This window comes from Myxine glutinosa, chromosome 3 (assembly GCF_964187855.1).
Source record: "Myxine glutinosa chromosome 3, kmMyxGlut1.1, whole genome shotgun sequence".
Classification (NCBI taxonomy): domain Eukaryota; kingdom Metazoa; phylum Chordata; class Myxini; order Myxiniformes; family Myxinidae; genus Myxine; species Myxine glutinosa.
The window spans coordinates 65,296,097-65,320,282 of NC_136263.1; the positions used below are offsets into that span (position 1 = coordinate 65,296,097).

A 24,186-nucleotide genomic window follows, 5' to 3' on the forward strand; every position below is an offset into this window, starting at 1 on the left:
AATGCTCGTGGGGGTTACACGACGCACTGAACTGTAATTTTACTGTCCGTAATCCCAGTCGTAATTTAACTTTTGTTTTTGTTAAAAACAAAATTTGGCTAATGTGCAAAATAAAGAAATACTTCTGGAAAACGTACAGAAGTTTAACACAGTACTGTCCGTGAATTGAGTTCAATATCAGTTAACATCACTTTCAAGGATCAATTTATTTGCTTCAAAATGTCAAATGTGGTTTTTGTTTCTTTTAAAGGTTGCATTAACAAAATCTAGAATAATTTCAACATAATTCCAATGAACTTTTGTCAACTCTAAGTCAACTTGAAAAGTAAGTTCACCCCCACAAAAAAATATTCCATATTAAATGCCAAGTCTGTATATATATATATTATTATAATATATATATATATATATATATATATATATATATATATATATTTATATGTCTCTTTTTCGCCAATTACGCCTCCTCCTCACTCCATCCTCCTCCTCACTCCATCCCCCACCTCACTCCATCCCCCACCTCACTCCATCCCCCTCCTCACTCCATCCCCCACCTCAATCCATCCCCCACCTCACTCCATCCCCCACCTCACTCCATCCCCCACCTCACTCCATCCCCCACCTCACTCCATCCCTCACCTCACTCCATCACCCTTGAAGACCTCTAAGGAAAGACCCAACGGAACCCTTAAAACCATTGAATGCGCGTGCAAAAATATCACAAAAAGGTGGGGGCACTCGAAGCAGGTCACATGTTATGAACTGCGAATACCACAAATATCGGGATCCAGCTGTATATGAAATCTGTTTTGACACATTTGTATGATGTTGTGGATTTAAGAGGACTCTTATTTTTCAGGGAACCAAAGAAGAACGAATCACCTCGTTCTGATGAAGTCGGTGTGAATGAGTCTCTCCATTCAGAAGACGTCGGTGAGAACCACTTCCCACCAACTCCACCAAAAAAATCCACTCTTTGGAAGCGTCTCAAGTAAATAAAGAATTTTATCTTCCTCATCTTCACTTTTTAAACTTGTTTTTGGATACATCTACCTCAACATATGTTCAAGAAACTAACTTTCCAATCCTTCTCAACCTAGGTATAAGTGCTGGAGACATGACAAGAAGGGGAAGGGTTGTGGCCCTGATCAACATTCTGTGTAAGTAAGAGAATATATCCCTTTGGAATGTCGTGACATGAAACATACAAGCAATATAAATGGTATTCCTTGAAGGAAATAGCGAACTCTATAATATTTCAGATCATCTTCCATCTGATTTAAAGTCAACTGCATCACAATCATCAGCTATTCTTGCTGCTTATATATGTTGCAAGCAAAAAAAATCACTTTTGCATCACTGCAAAGCGTTGTTGGATGTGTTGGTTTGAACCTGTGCCGAAAATGAAAGAAATTAAATATTTTGAATTATTCTCACTCAGATGTCAACATCACCAAAATGCACATTTTCTAGTTGTTTAAACATTAAAAAAAAAAAAGATGATTTGTAATATCGGATACCTGTATGATATGTCGCTGTATGATACACATTTACCCAGATTTCCATACATATGCATGTACATATATATATATTGTTACGGTTTTTAGAACCTTCACTGGTAAATTTTAGTAAATGTTTCCCTTATAAATGATCCCCTGTAAATATCCCCATCATTTGGCTTATTAAAGATCGCACCCTAGTTAGTCCATGTACAACACTTAGAGAACCATAGGACCTCTCTGTAGTTATTTCATTATTATGTGTTTCAGTTAAGGATCTGTTCCAAATAGTTGAATCTGCGTTGCATTAATCAAATAAGATAGGCCCCTTTCAATTTTCCCAATCATCTCTCCCGCTCGTCAAAGTGCAGTAACAGTAGGATAGCGTTAGCTGCCATTTGCCTTGGGCTGTTTGCTGGCACCAAGCCGCCATTACGCAAGCGGTCTCAAGCCGAGGAAAAAGGGGGCGGAACCACAAGAACAAGGTGTGGCACGTCGACTCACCATCAGAGGTGGAGCCAGCGAGCCCTTTCCGGCCAACCAGCGCCAAGGAGAGCCGACCTATAGGCATGTCATTGGAGCCGGCGGCTTGAGACAACAACGAACAATAAAAGCGGCTGCGAGGGACTGCTTCAACAGATGAGGTGAGAAGGAGTTCGGGTCGATGAGCTGGAGCGGAGCTGGGAGTGCGCCACGGACTGCTTTTGGTACGAGCTGCGCCACGAGCTGCTGATGGTAACGGACTGCGCAGGGGACCGTTGATGATATGAACCTTGTTCGAGAGAGAGAGAGAGAGCGTTGGCACGAGCCACATATTACGTACGGCGTATCCCAGTTTCCCCGATATATGTAACGTCCGCTCGCGGTCCACGATACGCGCTCGCTGCCTGCCAGGGTTTCCGCCACGACGCGAGTCCACTCCTGGAGCCGGACCTCAACGCCCTACCATCTGCCTGGACCTTCTCTTCCTTCCAGCCATTCCTTCCTGCCATTCCCTGTCGTGTAAGTCTGTTTGTTTGTCCGGGGTTGTAATATAAGACTGTTTTAAGGTTGCCCTGTGTATCTGCTTTTTCCTCTTCCTGTACAGTCTTACCTTTCGTTTCTTCTTTGGTTTTGGTTTTGTATATAATTAATAAATTACACCTGTTCCTTCTTATTCTTTGGGTTTTCCTCTCATCCAGTCGCTTTAGTCTTTTCCCTGATTGAATACCTGTGGCGCGATTTTGGCCAAACGCTCGGAGTCGGGTTAGTCCTTTGTTAATGGCTCGAGCTGCGGATTGCTAAACCGCTAGGCAATCTTCCATCTTATCCGCGGCTCGGGCGGGGCTCATTTCCTCGCTTACCGGAAGGCGCTGGTAATTAGGTCATAGGAATAATTGGCCTACTACCCTATTCAGCGCTGACCGGAAGTGATGTCATAGCTCCAGGATGTGAAAAGTAACTCCCTATTTTAAAATACTTATAATTTATTTCTTAACTATAATTTTTACAAGAAATGGATATAAGAAGAAAGCGTTATAGCATGAAGTTTTATTTAAAATTCGATGTGGGCACCAGGATTCGCCACCAGCTTCTCAAGCCGCCCGGGAACCGCATCAATTGATTTCACCAGGAACTCTTGTGGGATGGAAGACATAACTTCTCGTATTCGCCCTTCAAGTTCTTCCAAAGTCGTTGGTTTGGTACAGTAGACTTGCTCTTTTACCCAACCCCAAAGAAAAAAGTCACATGGTGTTAAGTCAGGGCTCCTGGCTGGCCACTCATACGGACCACGACGACCCATCCATCTCCCAGGGAAGTGGGCATTCAGCCATTCAGGAACAACAACAGCAAAATGTGGAGGAGCGCCATCTTGCATGAAAATCAAATCTTCAACATTCTCCGAAGCACTGATAATTGGCCAGATTTCGTCTTGCAGCATGGTGAGGTACCTTTTGGCATTCATGGTATCGCGAAGAATGAAGGGACCTACAATCCTTTCCGAAGTCATTCCACACCACACCGTTACCTTGGGCCGATATTGCGTTTTTTCAGAAATAACACGAGGATCTTCTCCTGCCCAGTAATAGCAGTTGTGACGGTTCACAAACCCACCGATGTGAAATACCGCTTCATCAGACCAGAGGATATTTTCAAAGAGATCAGACCAATCTTCATACCAAGCCAGCATCCAAACTTCGTAACGTGCCGCTAGCTGGGCACGCTCCTGCAGGGTAAGACGTCCAGCCATGTTTGTAGGGCTTCCGAATTTCAAACAAAACATAATCTGAAACAAAACCAACACAGGTTAAATTCTCATACATTAAGGAACAAACACTAAAAATTTGAGAAAACTATTACAATAAATAAATAAATTCTAAATATTTTAAAATAGGGAGTTACTTTTCAATCACCCTGTATGTATACATATATATATATATATATATATATATATATATATATATATATATATATATATATATATATATATATATATATATATATATACTGTGTATATATATATACTGTGTATATATATATATATATATATATATATATATATATATATATATATATATATATATACTGTGTATATATATATACTGTGTATATATATACTGTGTATATATATATATATATATATATATATATATATATATATATATATATATATATATATATATATATATATATATATAGTATATATATATATATATATATATATATATATAGTATATATATATATATATATATATATATATATAGTATATATATATATATATATATATATATATATCTATCTATCTATATATATATATATATATATATATCTATCTATCTATCTATATATATAAAACACAATTTGTGTGTGTGTGTGTGTGTGTGTGTGTGTGTGTGTGTGTGTGTGTGTGTGTGTGTGTGTAATGTTACCGATAGACTCCTAAACGGAGAGGCTCACGAACTTGATATTTGGCACAAACATGGCCATTGAGCCTAGTACGAACATGGTCGCCCTAAAAATTTATTTCATAATATTTTTTAACCATATTTTTACCTCAGCACATTTCAACGAGGAATATTATGCACGGAATGGCAGAGCAGCGCGCTGATTCGCTCAGAGCGATCACGTGATGTTCCAACTTTGCCGCCATAATCTTACAGTTATGCGTTCGCACGTAAATCAGTTTTTTCACATTTCAGCGAGGAACATTGCCATTCACACCACATAGGTTTTTTTTTCTTTCAGCTTTCGATCCATATTTTTAGCCATAATGTAGCGAACGTAGCGTAACGTAGCGTAGCTAACGTAGCGTTAGCATAACGTAGCGATCCTTGCTCAGGATCTTCGTCAGGTTCGCGAGCAAGTTAGCCAAAACGTAAAAGTGAAAATATATCGAATTTTTTATTCATATTTACCTCAGCGCATTTCAGCGAGGAACATCTCAGCTGGTGGCAGAGCAGCGCGCTGATTCGCTCAGAGCGATCACGTGATGTTCCAACTTTGCCGCCATAATCTCACAGTTATGCATTCACACGTAATTCAGTTTTTTCACATTTCAGCGAGGAACATTGCCATTCACACCACATAGGTTTTTTTTCACTTTCATCTGATATTTGTGATTTATTTCAAACAAACTGTATTTCCCATCTACACGGCCATGTATTCCTATTAACGTTATGGAAAGTACATAAATTGTGTGGATTACATCATTTGTGGATGTGATCAATTGCCAGTAACCATCTATATCCCTCCCCTCCCCTTCCCTTCTCCCCTCCCCTTCCCTCCTCCCCCTCCCTCCCTTTCCCCCCTCCCCTCCCCCCTCCCTTTCCCCCATGCCCCTCCCTTTCCCCCCTACCCCTTCCTTTCTGCCCTACCCCTTCCCCATCCCCCTCCCCCATTTTCCTACATGCCTCCTGCGCCTTTGCTACCTCTTTCTTTGCAGCCTTCCTGGCTGCCTTATAACTTTCATGCTCTGCTGTTTCTGCTCCCGTACCCTTCGCCTTCTGCCACTCCTTGAACTTCTTCCTCTTCACGTCAATCCTCTTTCCAACTTCATCATCCCACCACCATGTTTCCGAGTGCCTCGGTGGTCCTTTTGTCCATCCACATACGTCACCAACGGCTCCCAACAGACTAGCTTTTATTGACATCCAACCACTTTCAAGCTCAACCACATCATCCTCGACCCTACTCAGCCTCTCTTTTAATGCCTCCCTTACTGTCACCTCTTTCAACCTCCACACCTTCATTCTCGGTTGGTACTTCACCCACCGAGCTCTCTTCGCACCTTTCACCCTTACGTCGCAGACAACCAAGTGGTGCTGTGAAACAGCCTCCTCCCCCGGGATCACCTTTGTGTCCCGGAGGTGCCCCCTATCTATATCTATCGATATATAGATAAAGATATCTTTGTATCTTGATATCTTTGTAGATATCTTTGTAGATAGATTGTATCTATAGATAAAGGTGATCTAATTGAACAAAAAACAATGAAAAGTTGACTTTGCAATAATTTACTCAACAAAAAATTGTTGCACAGCATGCGCAATTGCATGCACAACTCGTTTCAAATCCCCCCCACAACATCTCGATGGGATTTAGATCCGGGCTTTGACTTGGCCATTCCAGAACCCTCCATTTCTTTCTTTTCAGCCATTCCTTGGTGGATTTACTGGTATGTTTAGGGTCATTGTCATGTTGCAAGGTCCACCTTCGGTTGAGCTTCAACATTCCGACAGATGGCCTCACATTATCCTCAAGCACCCTCTGGTACAATGAAGAATTCATAGTGGATTATATGATGGTGAGCTACCCAGGCCCTGATGCAGCAAAGCTGCCCCAAACCATAATATTTCCACCACCATGCTTTACAGTTGGCATCAGGTTCTTGTGGTCAAATGCTCTTTGGTTTTCGCCAAACATGTCTTCTGGTACTGTGGCCAAATAGCTCTAACTTTGACTCATCTGTCCAGAGCACATTGTTCCAGAAGTGCTGGACTTTGCCTCGGTGTTCATTGGCAAACTTTAGTCTTGCCCTGATGTTCTTTCTGGACAGCAAAGGTTTCCTCCTGGCACACCTCCCATGTAGATCAAATTTGTGCAGCCTCTTTCTAATGGTAGACTCGTGCACTTTGACATCAACAGTGGCAAGAGCTACCTGTCGGTCCCGTGATGACATTCTGGGATTCTTGGAGACTTCTTTCAGCATCTTGCGGTCTGCTCTCGGCTGAACTTGCTGGGGCGGCCTGGCCTGAACAGGTTTGCAGTTGTTTGGGATCTTCTCCACTTGTAGCTGATATTCCGGACAGTCGAATGATTGATTTGAAATTGTTTGGAGATCCTTTTAAATCCCTCCCAGACTCGTAGGCGTCTATAACCTTCTTTCTGAAGGACTCACAGAGCTCTTTTGATCTAGGCAGGTGACGCCGCACACTTCAACAACAAAGAGCAAACCAAACTAAATGGCTGAGGTTTAAATAAGACAGGTTCCTCCAAGGTCCTCTCTGACGATGTCGGCCTATTTGCCGACATTTGCAATAAAAGAATGCACCTAACGTGTCCGTTTTTATTTTATTTATGGCCCACAGGGGCCGACTACGTGTGGTTCACCTGTGGGGCATCGGTGCCCTGTGGCCAAGGTCCGCCAGCAAGATTTCGGGCCCTCATGGCCGGTGCCAGCAGAGGGGCCATGCCCCAACCCATGGGGTCCATAGGTGGTGCTCGGCCACAGACATGTGGTCCATAATGTGGTGCATCGATGCAGACAGCTGGTTCTGGGAATTTCGGGCGAACAATGGCTGACCCACGCATGCTCCCCTCGGCACCCAATGGCGCACAGGTCATGTGGGAGACAAAAGGGGAAAGACAAATGAGCGAGGGGTAAGGTCACAAGGGTACACATCAATAAGGCAATGCAAGGCGAAATGCGTACGGAGGGCGAAGTGAGAAAGCTCGTCCCTACCGTACGTCACCCCCCTGTCACCTACACTACCCTTGCCCTTACCCCATATTTACAAAATCTACACATTACCAATCCGTCGCTACTGTCACGTCTTCCCCATATTTCCTCTATACCAAATTCGTCACCACAATCCCTCTACTTCAAAATTTGCCATCACCAAATTCATCATCAATCCTCATAAGGAGGAAGAGATGGAACAACAAAGCACAATGTCACACCCACGTCATGATGCGTCTCACAATCCAAACATTTGCATCATAAAAAATAATCAAAACATGGCATGGTGTGGAGTACCTGTCACCTCAGGTGAGTGGATGCAGATGGTGTGAGGAGACTTCATCCTAACTACTTTCTAAATGACATTAACACACTTTACACTACCCGGGGTCTCTCCCTGACAATCCATTGGCCAACTTACACTATGGGTTCTAAAAACCAATTCCCATTGACCAACCTGTGGTGCTTCTCAATTTGGGGTCTCACTCCCCCGATTCATCTCCCGGTGCCCTCGCACAATTTCTGGGCTGCGACGTGTAGCTCTCCCAGCAGGTCTACCCACCTGCACACCTCCACCACTGCAGTTGCCACCCGAGCTTACCTAGCTCCTCACCCTAACCTAACTAACTGGGGAAGGCCCTCTCCTGGCTCTGTCACCCCTTGGTGCCCTCTGGCACTGGGCTACCCGGGTCCGTCCTCCGGATCCTCGGGCCCCATCCACAACTACCGGCTCCCAGAGCCCACCTGTGGCCTCACCTGGCCGACATCCTCACAGTGGTGGAGTGCCCAAACCAACTCCACACACTAACAGGCTACACGCCCAGCCATTTCCACAACACTAATGCACCCATCCAAAGACCATTCTTTCACTCGCACCACAGATGCCAATATCCAACCACAATTTACCTGTACCCTCTACCTAACACTTACACTACCCGCCCCGGGTATCCGTGATGGGGGTCCACTCTTCCCCCATTCACACCTTCGCACCATCCACTCCACTCCACAATTTCCACCATACTCACTCCACGACCATCCATTCCAATACTCCATACCATTTATTCCATACAGCCACATACACCTGTTGTTGCACACCTGTGCAATCACCTGGTGCCACCTGCACCCTCCTCCTCTTCCTGGACCATTGGGTCAGCACAATACACAATCACCTTCACTCACTCATACCCTGCTCCACACACCTGTTCAGTTGCACACCTGTGCAATCACACCTGTTCAATCACACCTGTTCAATCTTCAAACACACGGCATCATCTCAGCTAACTACTCCCCTCTGAAACTTGCGCTTCCCAGTCGTCCCTTTAAACTATTGCGCTCCCTCGTCATTATAATCCACACTAATCTACCTGCGTCCCCACTACAGGTATCAGTCACTAACTAACCTTAACGTCACCTAATGTCATCTTCGCTAGATCCCTACAATATAACCTAACCCACCCGGGCTAGTTTTCACTGCCATACACCCCATAATCTATAGCGCATTTGCCCCACGTTTCGTGAGGGATGGTGGATTTGCCATCCCACCACATCGGGGGTCTCTCTATCAATTTTGCTCGTCCAAATTCCAACCAATTCAAAAATTTTCCATTTACTGCCAATTCTACCCACTATTATAAATTTCATATCAAATCACTACCATCATCATCACAGTCCGCTATATCCTAGCCTCGGTGCGTCATGACATCATTAAACTCGGTTCGTAAAGCCGAGCAATGAATTCGGGTGGTTTGGTCGCCTGCAGGTTGAATCCGTCCGGCTTTCGGTTCAAGGGAGGTGGTTTGGTTGGACCGAGGCTCCATGCACCATCTCGGCGCGGCACCTTGCGGTCCCGGGCCCGATGGCTCAATCTCCCTCGGTCGGAACCCCGTCCCCACGAGGGGGCACCGTTCCGCCTCCTCCCACTCGCCCTTGAACCGGACCGGTCGCCTCGCCCGACAAAGCCCGGACTCGACCGTGCGGGGCGGGGCCAAGCCCGAATCGGCAACGACGCTTCGAAGAGAAGCGACGCAGCATCGACCCGCGCCGGGCCTCGCACCCAACAAAGCACCCCTCGCACCGAGTGCTCGCATCGGCTATCCGTCGCCCTAACCGCTAACCCGGTTACCGTCGATGCTTCACTTGCATGCTTACAAGCATACGCTACCCCTTTCACCCTCACAAAACCTGGCGTTCCAACGCCGTCCGTACATTCCACCAACGCTCTCCCTGTTACACACCACACCTCTCGCGCACACTCTTGCGCACACTTTGGTCCACACCTCTCCTCCGTTACGTCCTCCGTAACACTCACCATGGGCGTGCACTCTTGCATCCACCCACTAACGCGCTCACCTGGGCTCTCCCACACCCGCGCTACCACCAATTCAGGTGTGCTTTCTCGCACACGTTCCACCACCACCTTACTCTCCGTGTCACACTCCGTACACCCCGACGTGCATTCTCGCTCGCACTCGGTTTCACACTCGCGCTCCGATGTGCCCTCTCGCACCTGCGCCATCACCAACTCACTATTCGTGTCACACTCCGTACACCCCGACGTGCATTCTCGCTCGCACTCGGTATCACACTCGCGCTTCGTAACACGCTCACCCCTTGACGCACACTTTTTTTCCACACGCGTGCCATTTCCACTCACACGGGACCCCTCACCAACGCCCGGATGCTTCCTCGATCCCAAGCGCGTGAAAATTCTTTTGTCGCCAAACATCCTCTTACAAAATCTCCCCGCACAATACACAACAGCACGTCTCACCTTTGGGGTTCTTCTTCCTCCCTGCACCAAAACCTGCAAACTTCCATTCGGGTTAAGCACAGCATCGTAATGTGAGCAGGGACTTTGCACATTTTCCATTTCTCCCTGCAATTCCCGGGCTACCTCCGTCATCTCTTCAATTTCAATGCCCACTTCCGCTTTTTCTTTACTCACCTCGACGACCGTTGGCTTTAATAAAATTCCCTCTACCTCATCGGTCGCCGGCTTTTCCAAACCCCGTGTCGCGATTTCTACCCCCGTCATTGTACCTGCGCTTTCCTCCGCTTCGCTCAACCAGCGCTTTTCGACCCGCTTTACCTCGTCGTGCACCCGTGGGAACCTTTCGCCCAACTTGCGGTCTCTGTCCCTCTGCTCCCTTGCCTCCCTATCGGCCCTCATTCCGTTCGTCATTACTTCCATTTTTGCCATCATTTCAATCATAAAGACTCGCACGTACTCTGGCATCTCTGGCTCGGCTGCCGCGACCATGGGCGTGGCTAAATTTGGTGCCGCTGTAACCACGTGCGCGAGAGCGCCATTTTGTGCACCTGATACCCCCTCAACCACACCTTCTTTACTCTCCTCCACGTCACGCGGCACGAATGCGCGCCTGTGTCGTTGGAGGTATTGACTTATATAGGGTTAGTTTTCTAAGGCTGTAGGCCGCACCTCATTTTGTCGAATAAAGTGGTATTCGGGTGGTTCCGGTATTTGGGACCGCAGGGACGGAAAGTGCAGGTACGGGGTGCTTGGCACTCCCCAGCCGGCCCGCTCTGAAGGTTCGAATCGGGACACTGGGATTCATTCCGGTCGCCCGGTCGGCCCGGAGGTGGGGGTGCGGGGCCTGTCACGGAACGTCAAAACAAACGGCCTGCCGGGGCCGCCCAAAAGTCGGGCGTGAGGGGCGCGTCCACTAATGGAACGCCTCTCGCTTCCCAGATCGAGGGCCACGTGGTCAAGAGAACCTCGTCCCTTCTGGTTGCCCTGCCGTCCCACCGGGAGCGCTGGCAGGGTGTACTTCAAATTTCCTCCACATACATTTCCCCGAGGTCCTGGGTCGATTCTACCCCGTCTATCTCTCCCACCGGCATCCCGTCGCCTTGACCAGCCATGGCGCGATTTCAAAATTCGAGTTTTGCTTTAAAACAAAACAAATTTCGTCCGCTCCAAATTTTGACCAAATTTTTTTTTTTTGATGTTTTAAAAATTTGGTTCGGGCCCCGAATCTCACACCCAGACACCAATTGTTACAGACGCGGTTTTAAAGATGTTAGTTTACCGAGCGGTTGGTATTACCGCGTCCGAACAGTTACTCCCCGATTAGAACCCGATCCCGCCCAAACGTTGGCCGTATCGCACCGCAGCTGTCCAATCTGGGAAAAGACTAAAACGACGCAATGCAAAGAGGAAAAGGAATAAAACGAGAAGACGTACAGACGAGTAATGGGATTTATTATTTACACAAGCAAAAAGGAGCAATCAAGGTTTATTTACAACACATAAGACGCAGGTGACACAGTGCAAATACTAGCTTATAGTTATACAGACTTAACTTATTCCCAGGACAGAACAAACAAAGACACTGACTCACGCGGGGAATTGCAGAGTGGATTGCTGGAAGGAGGTGTGTGGCTGGAGGGGGGGGGGACGGCACGGAGCTGGCTGGAGCTTGATCCCGCACGGGACGTCGGGCTGGACCTCGACGGCCGCTGATGCCACCGGGCCTGTCGTGTGCGCGGGATCACGGGTCGGAGCTGCTTGGTGGAGCCGATGCGCTGGTGGGGGGGTCTGGCGTGACGGGTTCTCTCCTCCTTACGCGCTCTTGCTCTGATGACCCAGCTCTTTTTCGTCCCTCCTTGTCTCAACTCAAAGTGCATCTCTCGGGGAACACCCCCGCCGTGGGTTATATAGGCCCCGCCCCTCAACCTTTGCGAACCTCCCCCAAACGTTCTCTCCCCGCCCTCTCAAGCCAAACCCCTTGTTCATGGTTGGTCGAGTGGGGCTGGCTCACTCCTCCCCTCTCTGACGAGGTGGGGACCCGCCTTTCTTCCCCAACCCTGCCTCGTGGTCAATGGCGGATGAAGGGAAAACCGCCCAACATGCAGTTGGCAATGCGAATTGCAATTGACGAAAAGGGGGGAATGGAAGTGTTGGGAGTGGGAATGAAGGGAATCTATCTCTTTCACTGGTGCAATGGAGTATTTCAATTAATGGGAGACACAGCCTTACTCTAAAAACACATAATAAGAGATAACTATCAAACAGAGGTATTCTATTATTTGGCTGACGTGTATGCTTGTGGACTAATTATGGGATGCCCTTTCACCTTTACACAGCTCCGGAGGCAGGGGGGCGCAGAATAAACATAAACAATAATAACAATTCACACAATAAAAAAAAATACACAGTTCTCATACCCGCAACAATATATATATATATATATATATATATATATATATATATATATATATATATATATATATATATATATATATATATATATATGTATATATATATATGTATATATATATATATATATATATATATATGTATATATATATATGTATATATATATATGTATATATATATATGTATATATATATATGTATATATATATATGTATATATATATATATGTATATATATATATGTATATATATATATATGTATATATATATATATATGTATATGTATATATATATATATATATATATATATATATATATATATGTATATATATATATGTATATATATATATGTATATATATATATGTATATATATATATATATATATATATATATATATATATATATATATATATATATATGTATATATATATATATATATATATATATATATATATATATATATATATATATGGAGGGGCCCAGAGACATTGTGAGGGACAGTGACCATTGAGGGGTCGTGAGTGGGGAAAGGGGGGAAATATATGAGATGGCCATCTTAGTAAGATTGTTGATGGATTGTTGATTGCTGATGATGGATGGAGAATATATTATTAAGTAATCCGGATCCTTGGTGTGGGGTTTCTTATTGACTTGAATTATTGTGTCTTTCATATTGATTGCGCTACGAAAGCGTATAAATCAGATATCTTTCTGGCGGGGTCCTCCCACAGTCCGGGGGTCACCAAGACCAGGTAGTTACCGGGAGGACCACGTAACAGAATTGGGGGCTCGTCCAAATTACGATTTGCGGATTCGCAATTGGGTCTACGTCAGGGATCTATAAAATTTTCTAAATTTTTGTCCGGGAAAGAATTCCCAAGAGTGGGAACTTTTCCAACGTTCCCAAAATTGTTTTGTTCTGCCGACAAAACAACAACAACAAAAAAAAACAACAAAAAAAACAATAGCAATAATAGTAATACTGTTGCTTTTCTTTGTTGGAAATTTCTGGGGTGAAGGTTAACAGGTGTTACCAGTAGACACCATGGCGTTTGTGGCACAGAACTTTGCGGTAACACCTAGTGAGGCACAGTTCCGAGCGTTACTAAAAGCGGACCTCTTGAAATTGGCCAAACATTTTAACTTGGAGGTCCGAACTAATTTGAGGAAGGCAGAGTTGCAGACCACTGTGATACAATCTATGGTGGGATTAGGAACATGGGCCGAGTTAGCCTGGCAGTGGCTACCCGAAGAACCAGAAGACGTTGAGCTCCGGAAACTGGAGTTGCAATTACGGAGCCAGGAACGGATCAAAGAAGAGGAAAGGAAAGCAGAAGAGAGGAGAGAAGAGAAACAAGCAGAGGAAAGGAGAGTGGAATGAGAACTCCAGGAAAGGTTAAAAGAAGAAGAAAGGAAAGCAGAAAAGGAAAGAGCAGAAGAGGAAAGGAAAGCAGAAGAGAGGAGAGAAGAGAAACAAGCAGAGGAAAGGAGAGTGGAATGAGAACTCCAGGAAAGGTTAGAAAGGATGAAAACAGAGGAAAGGAAAGCAGAAAAGGAAAGAGCAGAAGAAGAAAGGAAAGCAGAAAAGGAAAGAGCAGAAGAGGAAAGGAAAGCAGAAGAGAGGAGAGAAGAGAAACAAGCAGAGGAAAGGAGAGTGGAACGAGAACTCCAGGAAAGGTTAGCAGAAGAAGAAAGGAAAGCAGGAGAGAGGAGAGAAGAGAAACAAGCAGAGGAAAGGAGAGTGGAACGAGAACTCCAGGAAAGGTTAGAAGGGAGAAAAGCAGAGGAGAGGAGAGCTGCCAGGGAACTCGAAGCAGAGGAGAGAAAAGCCGAAAGGGAGTTGAAGGAATGTGATCTGGCGCTTCAGCAAGAAATTAAATTCAAGGAGCTGGATTTAATGAGAGAACGGGGAGAGGTACCACCCTTGCTGACGGGGTCGACACCTAGCCAGAACACCTGGGAGGTGGGCAGACATGTGAGGCTGGTTCCACCCTTCAGTGAAAAGGAAGTCACTCAATTTTTTCCACACTTTGAGAAAGTGGCTCGACAGTTAAACTGGCCGGAGGAGGCCTGGACCATACTAGTGCAAAGTGTGCTGGTGGGTAAAGCTCAAGAGATTTATTTGGCGCTACCAATGGACCATTGTGCAGATTATGAGGTATTGAAGAAGCACATCCTCAAAGCCTATGAGTTGGTTCCTGAGGCTTACCGGCAAAAATTCAGGAATGCCAGGAAGAGGGAGAGTGAGACCCATGTGGAGGTTGCCAGAGTGAAAGAAAACATGTTTGATCGGTGGTGTGAGTCGAAAGGAGTCGGGAACGACTTCGAAGCATTGCGTGACCTGATGCTGGTGGAGGAATTTCAACAGTGTGTCCACGAGGACATCAAAGTGTACCTGCAGGAAAAGAAAGTACCAAAGTTGTGGGACGCAGCCACCATGGCAGATGATTATGCCTTAACACATCGGATAGGGGTCCACACACCTAGCTCCTCGCCTAGACTTCAGCAGGGGAGTTATGGAACACCCGGTGCGGAGAATGACAATACATGGCGGCGGCCTCGAGAGGATTATGGTGACAACGCGGATACCCCAACTGTTCGAAATCAGAGGGCTACGGGCCCAAGACAAATTTATTTCCCGGGGGGCCCGAGGCAGACCACGAGTTTTTCCTCCGGGCCTACTTGCGCCTTTTGCAAAAAACCTGGACACTTGATGTCCAGTTGTTACCTTATGAAAAGGGACAACCCAGAGCGGAGTCCGACTATTACAACTCCGAATGCGATGGCTAGCGTAAGAAATCGCTCACAGAAGAGTTACCAACCATTTATTTATGAGGGGTTTGTCTCACTCGAGGGAGACTTGACTAACCCAAGACCTGTTAGGGTATTGAGGGACACAGGAGCCCATCAATCCTTAATGCTTGAAGGCATTTTGCCATTGTCAAAGAGTACCGCAACTGGTGATAGTGTTCGGTTACAAGGGATCGGTGGCTGTGTTAGTGCCCCACTTCATGTCATCCATTTGGAATCCGATTTGGTGTCAGGACCGGTCACCGTCGGTTTACAAGCCACGCTTCCTGTAGAGGGGGTATCGGTGATTATCGGGAATGATTTGGCCGGGGGGCAAATTTATGGTAACCCGAGGGTGGGTAAAGAGCCCCGCAGGGGAAATAACACCACCCCAGCTCGGGATGGCGACAAAAGTTCCAAGTTATTCGTAGGGGGACTGAACTTCAACACAGAGGAAGAAGTTCTGACCTCTGTCTTCAACAGATATGGGCCGCTGGTGGAAGTGCGGGTGGTAAAAGACAGGGAAACGCAACGGTCAAGAGGGTTCGGCTTTGTCACGTATGCAAGCACAAGAGATGCCAGGGAGGCAGAGAAGAATTGGAATGGTAAGGATTTGGAGGGTCGGACCATAACAGTAGGGAAGGCATTTCGTAGGCGTCGAGAGGTCTACAGAAGAGGACCACTTGGCGGTAGTTTTGGTGTTGGCAGCAGCCGATATTACTATGGAGGCTCCCAGAGTTACGGCATCTCCCGAAAGAATGATTGGCAGAGGACTGGCCGAGAAGGAGACCGCCAGTCAGGGGACTGCTGGGACAAGGGGTCCCACCGTAACTGTTAGGAGTCCGGAGAAGTTGAAGCACTCTATATACGGCGGAGCCGCCGAGCCTGGGCTCCTACACGGTCTAACCGTGAACGCCACGTTCTTAAAAGGCGTCCCGGTATGGAACGTTCCTACACGGACTAACCGTGAACTCCACGTTCTTAAAGGCGTCCATGTAATGAACTTTCCTCCCCGGACTAACCGTGAACCCCACATTCCTTAAGGCGTCCATGTAGTGAGTACTCAGCTGGGCCTCCATCCAAGAGCAACTAGAAGTGGTTGACGCTTGGTCTAGAGGGAATTACCTTGGAATCTCTGGGGGGTTTTGGTGAAAGTTTGTTGCTTTATTTTTGAGATGCGATAATTGTGCCCGGGGGGAACTGATGATTTGGGGTATCGGGTTGGTTTATCAAAGTTGGCCGGCACAGATAGTTTTCGTGGGGTTCAAACTTTCTTTCTTGAAGGGGGGAGTGTTACGGATCCCGGATTTAGAGGAGTTACTATTCATGTCATTGCTTATTAATGTTTATTCTATTAAAGGTTGTTGTGGTTAAAGGGTTAGAGAGGCTCCGGATAACAGGAGACCGGAAACGGGATAGTGAACCGGAAGAAGAAAAAGACACGAGGTCCGGGAGAAGCGGCGATCTTGCTCTTCCTCGCCCAGCTCCGACGCGAGCGGTGTCGATATTGAGCAGCGTGGGGGACGCTGCGTTTGAAAGCCCGTCTGGCGAAAGGAGTTACCTGCGCGGGGTAATTACCGATTACACGTCAAGTTGCCGTGGGTTCGTGCACGGAACCAAGCGTCCGGCACAGTTCGCCTCAACGTCTACAAGGACCGCGTACGGGTCGCACCTTGGGCCTCGCGCGCTTTGCAAGCCGTGCTTTGCTTTGCCCGCTTTGCTTTGCAAGGAGGTGTGCGCTGCAGCAGCTGTCCCCGGTACGCGAGGTGCACGTTTGGAACACGTCAGCCAGGGGTTCGTTCAACCGCCCGTGTGCGGAGAAGTCGACCTTCACCTTGGTCTGGAGGGGCCCAGAGACATTGTGAGGGACAGTGACCATTGAGGGGTCGTGAGTGGGGAAAGCGGGGAAATATATGAGATGGCCATCTTAGTAAGATTGTTGATGGATTGTTGATTGCTGATGATGGATGGAGAATATATTATTAAGTAATCCGGATCCTTGGTGTTGGGTTTCTTATTGACTTGAATTATTGTGTCTTTCATATTGATTGCGCTACGAAAGCATATAAATCAGATATCTTTCTGGCGGGGTCCTCCCACGGTCCGGGGGTCACCAAGACCAGGTAGTTACCGGGAGGACCACGTAACAATATATATATATATATATATATATTGTAACGATTTTGAGAAGTGTAACGGTTTTTGAGAAGTGTAACAATTTTGGAGGAAGTGTAACGAATGTGAAAACGTTACAATGTGAACGTTACAAAAGGTACGGTAACACCCTGTTAATGTAAATAATGGTCGCAGTCGGCGTCCTAGTTAATTGCATGAAACTTACACGCAGGTCACGATATATCTTTTAAATAGTGTATTTCCTTATTCCATGTAGGCTAAATATGTGTTTTCCCACTAGATTGACTTTGCATTGTATCAAACAAAATAAGCGTAGGCCCTTCCAATTTCCCCAAAACCTCCCTTCCAATTTCCCCAAAACCTCCCTTCCAATTGCCTTCCGCATTTTGGCCGGTTTTCTTCAAACCACCATTGGCCACGAGGTAGGGTTGGGGAAGAAAGGCGTGTCTCCACCTCGTCATAAGAGGGAAGGAGTGAACCAGCCCTAGCAGCCAATCAACACCGCGGTGAGCGACCCGGTAGGCGTGCCCTCGGAGTCGGCGGCTTGATTTCGCTCGAGGTGATAAAAGCGACTGTAAGGGACTGCTTTGAGAGATGACTTGAGATGACCCTGGGAGAGGAGCAAAGAGGCTGCACCAAAAAGAGGCGGTGAGATGCGAAACGCTCCAAGCCAAAGAGGAGAGGTACTCGGCAAGGAGACCAGCTTTGGAGAGACGCGCTGAAAGGAGGGAGACGGCCCCACCCCAAGAAGAGGAGCAGGTGTGCCGAACCAGCGCGTAACGTCTACCGCAGTGGAAACACGACGGAGGGTTTCCCGCCAAAACCGCGAGGAATTGCGAACTGCGGCCTCCCGACCTTGCCTCCCTCTCAAGCAATCCATCTCAAGCCTTACCTGCCTGCATATATCCCCTGTGTAAGTGTGAACGTCCTGTCCTACTCATTGTCTTGGGGTTAAGTAAGAATGAATAGTGTAAGGTAACGATTCGCTGTGTTACTGCTTCTTCCATCCATTGCTTGTGTGTGTATAATAAAATCTGTTCTTCCTCCGTATTCTTCTTCTTCTTCTTTTTCATTCTCTTTCGGTCGCTTTAGAGATTTCCCGATTGAATATCTGTGGGGCGATCTGGTCAACGTCGGGTGGAATCGGGTTTTAATCGGGGAGTAACTGTTCGGACGCGGTTAAATACACCACCGCTCGGTCAATATAACATCTAAAAGCCGCGTCTGTAACAATATATATGTATATATATATATATGTATTGTCGCATGACTCCCCCTTGGTTAATACCGGGGAAATCACAGATAGCCAAAGCCAGCTTTAACTCCAAAGACGATGCCCAAATGTGGATTTCACTATATATGCGCAGGAGAAAGAAAAAGAAGAAGCTGGAAGCTTTTACCTGGACGACCTGCTGATGTCTTCATCCTGCGAAAAGTAACTCAAACGAGAACGGGTTAAAATGTATGGGGAAAAATAATAAAAGGAATTTATTTACGGAACCCGATAACAAGGAAACGCGCCAGTTAAATATATGTCCTAAAATGGAGCGCTCCCACACCAGACTTATAACACACACACATGAGGGGATAATTTCAATGAAAAGAAACATTGTGTGTGTGTTTGTGGGCTTCGCTCAACCACTCGGGGTCTCGTTGGCTTGTCTGGTCCGTTGGCGGGAATTAGGCCTCGGTCCGTCTCATTCGCGCGCTGCCAGGCCCCCGTATCATCGTGTGCTCGCAGCACATCTGCACCCCTCCCAGACAGGTCGCGTGCGTGAGCGAACGATCTGCAGCTCCCCTCGTTCCGATAACAGCTCATGTCCCGCACACCGTCGCTCGCCAATGTCCGGAACCAAGAGGAGAGAGTCGATGGCAGAGGAATGTGTGAGAGCCAAGCGAGAGAGAAGGCCAGGAGAAGAACGACGTCCGGGCGCGAAGGGATCCAAAACGAGAGGGGCAAAATGCCGGCCAGCCGTGGTTTTTACGTCCTGTCTCCTGACCTCATCGGTCGTCCCTTCCAATCAGTCCATCGCGTCTCAACATCTACCAATCCGCGGGAAGCTTCTTGCCCCATCCCTGGCCAATCACAAGTCCTTCCTCACTCTGGCCTTTCATCGGTCAACTCCCGCCCAATAGCGAGTCCTTCTGGGTGTGGCTCTCGGCTCGAACAATGTTTTATCACCATGTTGGTGCTATGCGTGCGCACTTCCTGTCTGCACTTCCGGTGAGCTTTATTGTGGGGGTGGGCCGGGGGGGGATTTAGTTTGTGTGTGTGGTGCTTTTGGGCCTGCCTAGCGTCTATGTGCATTGCCATATCGGAAGGAGGATAAATCGCAAGGTCTCACACGCAGAAAAATTAACATAATCCCGACGATAATTAGCGCAAGGCCATCCTCGTATGACCACAAATATACAAGCTTAATCCGACATCCGGGCTAAACAGGTCCTCTGCTTATGTACATCGAAATCGTTCTTTCTACCCCCGATCATCCGAGCCTCTAACTATACAGATCTACCTGAATCTACATATCACTCTACCCCAAAATTCATAATAGTTTATATATACACACAGTATATGGAACTGCCTTCAGAGGCCATATATATATATATATATATATATATATATATATATATATATATATATATATATATATATATATATATATATATATATATATATATTATAATAGAGCAAACGTATATGGTTATGTCGTTATGTCTGTCGCTATGTATGTATGTTTATACGCAACGAAAACGTCTTCTTCTTCTTCTTCTTCAAATAAAATTACCACCCTCTTAATTAACCCTCTTAATTGCGTTAAGACTGCTGAAACCCCTCAGGCCTTTGATGACCCTTTAAATCCCCCAAGACCCTTCAGACCACCAAGAGCCCTGAAGACCCAAAATGCCCTGAAGACCCCCAAAGACATCAAAGGCCCTGAGACTCAAAAAGACCCTGAATACCCAAAGACCCTGAATACCCGAAGACCCAAAACACCCCGAAGACCCAAAAACACCCCGATGACTCAAAAACACCCTGAAGACCCAAAATACATTTAAAGGCCCAGAGGATCCAAAAGACTCTGAAGACCCAAAACACCATGAAACCCAAAAGACACCGAAATGGTCAAAGATGCCTACCCCTCTGAAACGATGTGTGGTGAGGAACGTGGAGCTCACCGAGTCACGCTGGTATATATATATATATATATATATATATATATATATATAGATATATATATGTATGTATATATATATATATATATATATATATGTATGTATATATATATATATATATATATATATATATATATATATATATATATATATATATATATATATAGTGTATATCCCCTCCTCCTTTCTTAGGAAGAAAGGAGGAGGAGGGGACATATGTAAAAAGCAGTCAGACAGCTGCTTGATCATGGTGGGAAGGTGTGCAGGTGAGGACATTGAAGTGGCAAGATATTGGGAGGATGGAGCCAATATTGTTGCGTTTCCTTTTCCGGGCAACGTATGATGTGCTTCAATCACCAGTAAACTTTAGATTGTGGAAGCGTCTCAAGTTGCAGGAGGAGAGATGTTCTTTGGGGGTGTGTGTGTTGGGGGTGTATATTTGTGTGTGTGTGTTTGGGAATGGTGTAGTATACACTGAGTACATGCTCAGTTGCATTGGCAGCAGAAAGATACAAGTGACGGCATGATCAGGTGCTGGCGGTGGTAGTGCAGATGGTACAACAGTGGTCGAGAGAGAGAAGAGTGGAGAAGGAGACCGATGGGGGAGAGAGGTGTTGTTTGTCAGAGGGCCAAGTGGTAAGAGGTGGAAAACAAAAGGGCTGTCAGATGCTTGTGATTGGCAGGTGGTGGCAGACCGAAAGGACAGACTGCATTTCTTGATCGGCTTGGATTGTGTGGGACAGAAAGAAGGAGGATGTGTGACGGAGTGGCCCGGGTTGCCTTGAAACGTTCCAAGTTTATGGAGGCACGTCGAACGGTGTAGGTTGAGGTTGTGGGTGGTGGTTCAATTCAGTAATTCAGTCTGAAAGGGGTAGTTACTGTGCACGGAAGAAAAATGGAGGTGTGTGTGTGTGTGTGTGTGTGTGTGTGTGTGTGTGTGTGTGTGTGTGTGTGTGTGTGTGTGTGTGTGTGTGTTTTGCAGGAGTGGGTGTGGTTTTGCATGAATGTGTTTTTGTTTGAGTGGTGTAAGGGTCGGTGGTCGGTTGGTTTTCTTTTTCGGTGTGTGAGTGAGTGGGTGAGGTGCTGTGGATTCTGGGAGTGGAGGCATTTTTGTTGTTGTCGTCTGTGTTCTCACTGGCTGGGGGTGGGGGTTTGTATGCATCCATGTGTAGCTGCACCTGGATGCGTACCCTCCGGTCCTGTAGGTGTATGTGCCACTGCTGGCCCACCTTAGCTGACCGTATCGAGGTTGAAGGGACAAAACGGGATGATGCTGATGACCTCGACTGAGGATCCGGTCAGTGAGGCACACTTGTGACCAGATGTGTTTTGAAATTACACATCTATATATTTGATCAAAGAGCTACTTAATTTCAATTTGATTTTACATATGAACACGTTATGTTACAAACGTTATGTTACGTTATTTTACAAATTGCACGAAGCCTGGTGTTGGCTTAGCGGCTCGGGTGCCAGCTTAGGATCCTTGGATCCTGGGTTCGAATCCCGGTCGATCGCTGAATTAACGCCAGGGGGGTTGACTCAGCCTGTCATCCTTCCGAGGTCGGATAATTGAGTACCAGCTCACTGGTAATTCCCTGTTTGTCATAAAAGGCGGCAAAAAGGGTTGGCGGCAGGAAGGGCATCCGGCCGTAAAACATTGCTTCAAAAAGGGGACCAACAAAAACAACAACAACCACGGTGCCCGAAAAAGGCCAACCCCCGCTTTGCGGGGAAAAATGCCCTCTAAAGGTGGTTTTTTTTCTTCTTTTTTTTATATGAACACTTTATATGAACACGAATGGGAACATGAACCTCACACTTATTTACATTGGAGCAGAGGTTGTCTCTGAAATAGGCAAATTTTATGGAATCTTATCCCAGGCAGAGTGAGGTAATTGTTTTAGTCTGTCTGTTTGTCAGTAAAATGAAATTTAAAATCATTTCAACCTGAAAACTTACTGTTTTTAGTGACGTCATGAAATACACAAACACCAGGCACAAATAACTCATATAATGTGTCAAATAAGGTCATGTAAAAGACGCTGCATCAATGGTGGAAAAGATCCGGATTTTTTTTTTCTACAGCCTTAAAACCCTCTATGCAATTAAATTATACTAGCAACTGTACCCGCCCTACGGGCGGGCCTTCAATTGGGGAGCCGAAATGAAAAGGCACGTCCTTGTTCACCAGATCTGTATTCCTCGGACTGCCTCCGAGACTGGTGTACAGCTGTGTCACGTACTTCTTCCTGCCTCCGATAGTCCTCGTCGAGGCGAGTCCTCTTTCTTGCAACAGCTTCCTTGGACGTTTTCTTTAATGAGACTTTCCGTTTGGGAGGCATTTTACCGGTTTATCTGAAACGGTACCCGTCCAGAAACACGTACCAGAGAAAACAAATCGTTTTGGCAATGGCCTCTCCAATATTGTACCCGTTTGTGACGTTTGTCACATTGTCTCCAGTACCCGTTTATGACGATGTTTTCATTGTGACGAAAATATTCGAATTCGAATTTATTTATTCGAATTGCACAAATATGTGAATTGTGATTGTGTTTCATTGTGATGTTTGTGCTGCGACGGGCGGTGTGTACAAAGGGCAGGGACTTAATCAACGTGAGCTGATGACTCGTGCTTACTGGGAATTCCTCGTTCGTGGGACACTGTCTCAAGCCCCAGTCCCCATCACAGATGGGGCTCAGCGGTTTACCCGAGCATGACGGCGAAGGGCAAGGTACACGCTGGCCCATCCAGTGTAGCGCGCGTGCGGCCCCGGCCATCGAAGGGCATTGAACGTTCATTAAAGGATTACGAAACGAAAAACATTACAAAATTACGTTCACACCGTCACGTTAAACACTACCGTGAACACATACATCGTCACAACATCGTCACAATGAGAACATCGTCACAATGAACGTTATGCGAACGCGAATGTTATGCGGGAGTCCAAACCTGAGAATGCTGGAGACCAAAGCTGAAATTGGGAAAACTAAATAGCCTATTTTACTCCCAGGGGTCCCAGGATTACCCACCCAAAATATCCTTGCGATCGGTTCAGCAATTTTTATGGTACCTGCGAACAGACAGACGAACATTTGGTGAATTATGGTAAGATACTTGAACACTGTAAAACACAAATCGCCTTTTTGACACTTCCAAAAACCTCCAGTTTGGAAGATCAAGGCATGCTTTGGGGAGCACACTTTAATCGTGTGCAAACTGTAATGTGATGCTATGTTCCTGGTCCATGTTTGTGGGTTGGTTCGATGTTTTGTGAATGACCACATGCACTTCCTTCTCTGAAGGGACCGACTGTGATCTCGCGAGAGCACGCCTCACGGCCTTGGCCTTACCAATAAAGCAGTATATTACACAGACTAAAGGTATTTTAAATCGTATCACTCTGTTTTAAACCATTTTCAATGGATCTATGATCCTGAGTTGGAATCCCGGTCGATCGTTG

At 46.2% G+C, this 24,186-nt stretch overlaps 1 protein-coding gene across 1 annotated transcript in view; it reads left to right on the forward strand.

Moving 5' to 3' along the window:
* Positions 1 to 865: 865 nt before the first annotated feature.
* The window catches only part of LOC137424221 (uncharacterized), a 43,508-nt gene continuing 20,187 nt past the window's right edge, over positions 866 to 24,186 (forward strand). The window contains exons 1-2 of the mRNA XM_078773571.1: positions 866 to 991; positions 1,101 to 1,160. The gene's annotated coding sequence lies outside the window, so the exon portion shown is untranslated. The remainder of the gene's footprint in view (positions 992 to 1,100; positions 1,161 to 24,186) is intronic.